Source organism: Octopus bimaculoides, chromosome 3 (genome assembly GCF_001194135.2).
Source record: "Octopus bimaculoides isolate UCB-OBI-ISO-001 chromosome 3, ASM119413v2, whole genome shotgun sequence".
In the NCBI taxonomy this organism is placed as follows: domain Eukaryota; kingdom Metazoa; phylum Mollusca; class Cephalopoda; order Octopoda; family Octopodidae; genus Octopus; species Octopus bimaculoides.
Genome location: NC_068983.1, coordinates 59,756,371 through 59,763,870, shown reverse-complemented (window position 1 = coordinate 59,763,870; position 7,500 = coordinate 59,756,371). Strand labels below are relative to the sequence as shown.

At 34.2% G+C, this 7,500-nt stretch overlaps 1 protein-coding gene across 1 annotated transcript in view; it reads right to left on the bottom strand.

Moving 5' to 3' along the window:
• Positions 1-7,500, bottom strand: part of LOC106867600 (voltage-dependent calcium channel subunit alpha-2/delta-3) — a 620,656-nt gene that overhangs the window by 280,366 nt on the left and 332,790 nt on the right. The window lies entirely within an intron of this gene.

Genomic DNA, 7,500 nt, shown 5'->3' with positions numbered 1-7,500 from the left:
TTGATGTAATCCACTGTTCCTTTTCCCTCAAATTTCAGGCTTTGTGTCTCTCATAGAAAGGATTATTAATATTTAATAGAAAAAATATGTAGATAATGTATGTCAGGTTGATAATATAAACTTCTTTCAGTCTTTGAAGTGGGAAGGGTAATAATTAAAATGAATTTAGTGTATTACTAGTATCTGGTTTAACTGTTCCGGGGGGATAAAAAACAAATTAAAATGAAGGTGGACAAGAAGTCTGTGCAATAATGTACAAAACTACTTAAAAAAAATATCTAAATGTTCTAGTTTTATCATGTCTATTGCCTCTGAGATTCTGATTATATGAATAATTGTGATTCTAATGATGATGAGATAATGGTAATTAAACAGTAGTGAACTCCGTAGAGTAAACACTGAATCAGTAACATAGATTTGATTTCAATTTGAGATTAATTCATCTCAACTAGTTTATGAATTTCCCTGAGAAAAGTATAAATGTAACAATGCCTCCACCCACTCCAAAGTATAAGTCAAAAGTAATCAGTAATGATTATTCAATATAAATAATGTAGAAAATAAAAAAATTCATTTATATTCATTATAGCAGTTAAAAAGTTAAAGTAGATTAGATGACTTTTACTAAATTCTATGAGAAAAAAAAAAGATGCTCCATTTAAATTACAAACAAAACTAAATGGAGTGACAGATAATAATTCTCACATATGTTCTAAAAGTGATGTGTAAATTTAAAGTTTTATCTTTATTGATTTGACATATAATAAAATAGAACGGTGAGAGTAAAAAAGAAAGCCCATCACAAGACAATTTATAGAAGACTATACGCATTTCTTATTAAATTTACCAACTACCTGGTCTTCTTTTTTAATCTTCTGAGAATTCTTTCTATTTTTTACCCTTCTAGTAATATATAAAAATAATGGCCTCAATTGAAAACAAAAACCTTTGATTGCTTTTTGCAATCACATTTTTGTTTTTTCCAATCAATACAGAATAAATACTTGTTTATGTTACTTGCAAATAAACCAGCCTACTGGACCAGTTGATACATAAACTGAATATAAAGGCTTCAGGCTATAAATATATTTATTGGGTTTGAGTAATAGGAATGAGTGAAACAAGGTTTAAATGTTAGGAAAAAATACAAAGTTTAAGGAAGAGGAAACGACTGGGTGTAATAGTTTTGTATTTTTCTGTTAATGATGTAAGTAAAGTGAAATGAATCAATCAGGAATTGAAATTGTTTCATAGATTCACTTGTCAGTAGAATAGCCAATAATAATTTCTTGTCACCACAAAATATCTGATTTATAGAGAAAGGAAAATTGCACAGGTTCTGTCAGATGCTGATACAGAGATGAACTGGTTACAATTGAGAATTGAAACTTGAATGATAGAATCAGCTTATGAGGAAGTTACATCTACTACATGGTATAGTGAAAGTGCATGGCCTAGTGGTTAGGGTGTTGCACTCATGATTGCTAGATCGTGGGTTTGATTCCTGGACTGGGTGATATATTGTGTTATTGAGCAAAACACTTCATTTCATGTTGCTCCAGTCCACTCAGCTGTAAATAGGCCACCTACAATGAACTAGTCTTCTGATCAGGGGACTGTTGGTCTGCTCACCAAACAGGCATCATTTGAAAGCTAAAAATGATGCAAGTTCATTGTGATTAGTGATGTATAGCAACAGCCAGTAGTCTGGTTGATCATGTGATCATATGGTGTACAAGTAATACTACAATAAGAACAATAACAATAACAAGGAGAAAGATGAGGGGAAGGAGGATAGTGATATGGAGTAGTACAGTGTTATTCTTTTCTTCATCAGAACTGACAGCAAATGGAAATCAGAAATAGAAAAACACTGACCAAAGCCAGCATTTCAAACAACACAAAACTTTTCAATAGCTCATTGGAAATCAATTATTTAAAATATTCAAAACATTTTAGTTTCAGTCCTACCTAGGAACACTTTTATATACATTCCATATTATACAAGAACAGAATATGCTTCTGAAGTTTTTCTTATTTCGAAAGAACTTATTTTTCAAGCATATCCGGTGGATCATTCTTGGATCTCTGTCCATATTACACTGTCAGAAACTTTCTAAGCAAACATTATACAACATCATGCAACCTATTGTTCCTGTAGAGAAATTTCATCTTTTCATCAACAATTATTGTTTGAATTAATATACACACTTGGAACAGATTAAAATACTGTGTGTATTAATGTGAAACTGTACTTGCTGTATGAACTCAGAGAAACCTCACAAAGAGTTCATAAATTTGATGCTCTTTTTCAGTCTACTCTTTGTCTGAATTACATTACTTAGGTGCCCTCTACCAACCAATTTTCTACAATATTAAGAAATAACTCATCCTACACTAGAATTCAGTAAGTAGTAAATATACAAACAAGGATACAAAACTACATAAATTACTAATGTGTTATTAGCAGAATCCTATTTTCCAATGTGGTGAGCTAGCAGAATCATTAATATATTGAACAAAATACGTAGCAGCATTTCTTCCAACTTTTTACATTCTGAGTTCAGATTCCACCAAAATAGACTTTGCCTTTCATTCAGGGTTGATAAAATAAATACCTGTTAAGTACTGGGGTTAAAGCAATTGACTCCCCACCTCCTCAAAATTTCAGGCTTTGCACCAATATTAGAAAAAAGTATTTTCCTATCTTACATATTAATTTCACTGTTATTTGCCCTTGTCCATATCTAAATAGGAAATGATGATAAAATTCAAACTTTATATGTATATAGCCAACATTTAAACAGCTTTTGGATTCTCCCTTTAATCAACCAACCCATGTTGATGGAAGGGAGGTTTTGTTGTTAAGAATGGAGGATCCTGAGAAGTAACTTAGAAACATCACAGCATTTGTAGCTAAACAAAGAATTTTATATCCTTTTTTCATCATTATCTTTCACTTGTTTCAATCATTAGAATGAATTAATCTCAATACTTATTTTTATTTTTTTAAAGCCTGGCACTTATTCTATTGGTCACTTTTGCAAAACCACTAAGTTATGGGAGTGGAAACACATCGACACAGGTCATCAAGCAGTGGTCGCAAACACAGACACAAAGACACACACACACACACACACACACACACACACACACACACACACACACACACACACACACACACACACACACACACACACACGCACACACACACACACACATTCACACATGACTGACTTCTTTGTGTTTTTGTCTACCAAATCTATTTCCAAGTTGAGAACATTTGCCCAAGGTGCCACACAGTGGGACTGAACCTGGAACCATGTGTTTAGGAAACACGTTTCTTACCATACAGTCAAGCTTGCACCTATATTTTATATTTACTTTTCATTTGTCTGTGTATGACAGTACACTTGAAACTAGAAGCCTTCTAGATTTTACCAAAAGATGCAACAGACCAAGCAGGTGATAACAGGAGGGAAACAGGATGAACAAAAGAATAAAGAAGATAACAATAGGAAGGCAAAAAAAAAAAACGAAAGAGTGCAAAAGAAGAAGAAAATGAGAAATAATCATAATGATAGTAGAAATATACATAAGTTGTTGCAGAAAAAAAAGACAAGAATTTAGTAAAAGAAAAAAAATTATTTGCTGAAAACTTGAAAATGTCTTTTTAAAGACTCAGTATAAAATATTTATTTGCAATAGATATAATGATTGAGATTTCAGATAAGGACAACAATCAGAACAAACAGTCACCAGCAGTAAAAGAACAAATGGAAAAATTCAATAAAAACTTCTAGAAACTAAATATTTAATCAGTTTATCAGGTAAGAAAAAAGAAAAAAATACCCCCCCCCCACAAAACAAAAAAAAACACCCTACCAAAAAAACAGTTGAATTTTAAGAAACTGTCTCTGGGAATATATAAAAAAGAGAGAAAAAAATATTAGTATGTTGCACTTTCGCAAAGACAATACAGGAAATAATTTCTTGAAAACTAAGAAATGATCAAAGATGGAAGAACAATATCAGTTGAACAAGTTCTAATGAATCTTTTATTAAGCATTTACAATAAAACTTATTGTGCTTTACCAAAGAATAATTTTTAGTAAGAATGTACTTTTATCTTGCAATACAGCTGATAATATGATGTTGAAATTGTTTTTGAATATCAGGTCAAGTTATTAAATTCATGTAAATAATAATTATTTTCAGTTTTTACTGAATCCAACACAAATGAAAAAATTTGATCAATGATAAAATATGTTTGTGTGGAAAACTATGTCATTGAATACTTGTATGTACCACACTGTAATGTTCAGTATATGAAGAAAAGTTTTCTTGTTTACATCAGTCAGCTTTCTTCAAGTAGACAGATAAAGAGTTTATGAGTAGCCCTTGTACTTTGCACCAGCTATAGTCTAGTCTTGAACTATAATAGTGTGAACCAATGAAAATAATGTGACCTCAGAACATGGTTGTTTTGAATATTTGGCAATAACTGAAGAATGTGAAACAACCCAGTACAAAATTTAAGGTGTAGTGTAGTAGTTTAGGCTTATAGTAGAAATGTCTTGTTTTATGATGACAAAATTTAAGGTTGAATGTTAAGATAAAACAGAAGGATTGTTGTTGTTGCCATCGTTGATGTTGCCAAAGTCATTGTCTCATCATTGTTGTCATTACTGCTGTTGTCGTCATCATCAACATCATTTAACATTCGTATTTAATGGGGGCATGGATTGGACGGTTTGACAGGATGCAGTGTATTCAAGGACCACGTTGTGCTCCAATGTCTGTTTTGGTATGGTTTTTACAGCTGGATGTCCTTCCTAATGCCAACCACTTTATAGTATGGACTGGGTGTTTTTTTGTGTCAATTGCACTATTGATGTTGCCATGCAGCTTGCAGAAATACAAACCCTGGGGAGTGGGGGTGGGTAACTTCATGCTAGTGGATGAGGAGATTGAACTATGAGAAGTGGGGTTAGTACAGGTTCTTGAAGAGAACTTGCATGGCTACTCACCCCTAGCAGGGGAAGGCGAAAGAAAGAGAAAATGAATAGTTAAAGGTGCAAAAGATAGATAAGGATGATGAAGTGCCTAGATGGACCTTGAGGCACAATGTGAGTGAAGAACTGATTTGAAAGTTTGTATGGGAAGGAGGGTGAAAAAATGGGAGATGGGGGAAGGCAGACTTCCAAAATGGTAGGGTTGAAGGGTAGATGAGCAAGGAGCTTTGAGTTGAGGGAGATAAAGGCATGCAGAAGAGAGTGAGAGCAGGGCAAGTAGCAGTAGAGGAAGAGAAGGGCAAGCAGAAGAGAAGACAAGAGAGAGAAATGACATGGTTGGTAGACTGCAGGAGCTTTGGGCTGGGAGTGAACAATGGCAATGTCATCTGCTTGCAGTCCACCACGAAAATATGTCTGGGCTTCTTCTTGACATAACTTGACATAAATGATAGTTGAATACAAGAGGTTCATTCATATATTGTTTGTTTTCAGTTCTTTGTGTAAACATGTCTGAGCTGTTCATTGTTCAGTAGACTAGAAAATTATTCTTACCTCACTTGAAAACAGGAGTAGATTGGTGACAGGAACGGTATACAACTTTAAAAAAAACTCTGCCCCAACTTACTTTCATCAGACCAGGCATGGAAACGTAGATGTTAAAATGATGGTGTTGATGATGATGATGATATGTGTGTGTGTTACTTTTAAATTAAAAGATTCTTTCTATTTGATATGATGCAGAATTATTGGTTCACATTAAATATTTGTTATTATAAACTAGAAGTATGGACGTATACATATTTCTGTAAATAACAGATAGTGATGTGGCTATTACAGTAAGTTACAAAGATCTGTTGAATAGAGTTGTATTTAAATGAGTGAATGTCTGGAATAAATTGTTAATACGATTATAATTTTTCAGACTACTAATTTCTTTAGAGTGCATATTGTAAATATGCACTCTAAATATCTTTTCTCTTTTACTTGTTTCAGTCATTTGACTGCGGCCATGCTGGGGCACCGCCTTTAGTTGAGCAAATCAACCCCAGGACTTATTCTTTGTAAGCCTAGTACTTATTCTATCAGTCTCTTTTGCCGAACCACTAAGTCACGGGAACGTAAACACACCAGCATCGGTTGTCAAGCAATGTTGGGGGTGACAAACACAGACACACAAACACACACACATATATATGCATATACATATATACGACGGGCTTCTTTAAGTTTCCGTCTACCAAATCCACTCATAAGGCTTTGGTCGGTCCGAGGCTATAGTGGAAGACACTTACCCAAAGTGCCATGCAGTGGGACTGAACCCGGAACCATGTGGTTGGTAAGTAATCTACTTACCACGCAGCCACTCCTGCGCCTATACAATAGTTTGATTGATTTAATCACAGACAATCATCATCATATGCTTTAATTCATGACAGTTACATATTTTCAATCTAGATTCTAAATCCATCTGGGTCCATCTCCAAATACTCTCCAATTTTTTAGCAAAGGAACTCCATAGGTATCTCAAACTCTGCATTTGTTTTTTTTGCCTCAGGCACCACTTCATCCACCATTGTACATAACGTATACCAAAGTAGTACTTGGCAATGGCAGTAGTTTCTCATCAGAATGGTTGTAGGATAGGTGGAATTGGACAATTTACAGAAAAACAAAAGACAAAGACAGGTGTATAAACAACAAACAGGTGTATTAGTTTGATGCTTGGGAAGTTGAGAAAGTCTTTTACATTTCAAGCCTATGCTCTTCAACAGAAACGAACATCAGGAAATAAACAGAGAGAAAATAAAAAACTTTTGGAGTTAGCAGTCAATCATGGTGACACAGACACACACACACACACACACACATATAAACACAGATACATATAAACACACAGATACATATATATATATGTGTGTATATATAGATACATATATACGTATTAGTACATATATACTGAGACATCAAAAAACAAACAAACAAAAGACAGAGACAGGTTGGGGAACAATGATTAAGGTATGTTAGTTTGACACTCAGAAAAATAGAAGAGTTTTTGACGTTTCGAACTTATTTTCTTCTACAGAAAGGAACAAGGTAAGAAAACAGATGGAGAAGGGAAAAAAGAGAAAAGTAAAAAGTTGTGCCTGGATTAAAGGTTGCACAAGATGAAATATATATGCATATATACATATGTAATTATACACACACACACACACACACACACACACATATATATCATCATCATCATCATCATCATCGTTTAACGTCCGCTTTCCATGCTAGCATGGGTTGGACGACTTGACTGAGGACTGGTGAAACCAGATGGCAACACCAGGCTCCAATCTAAATTTGGCAGAGTTTCTACAGCTGGATGCCCTTCCTAACGCCAACCACTCAGAGAGTGTAGTAGGTGCTTTTACGTGTCACCTGCACAAAGGCCAGTCAGGAGGTACTGGCAACGGCCATGCTCGAAATGGTGTCTTTT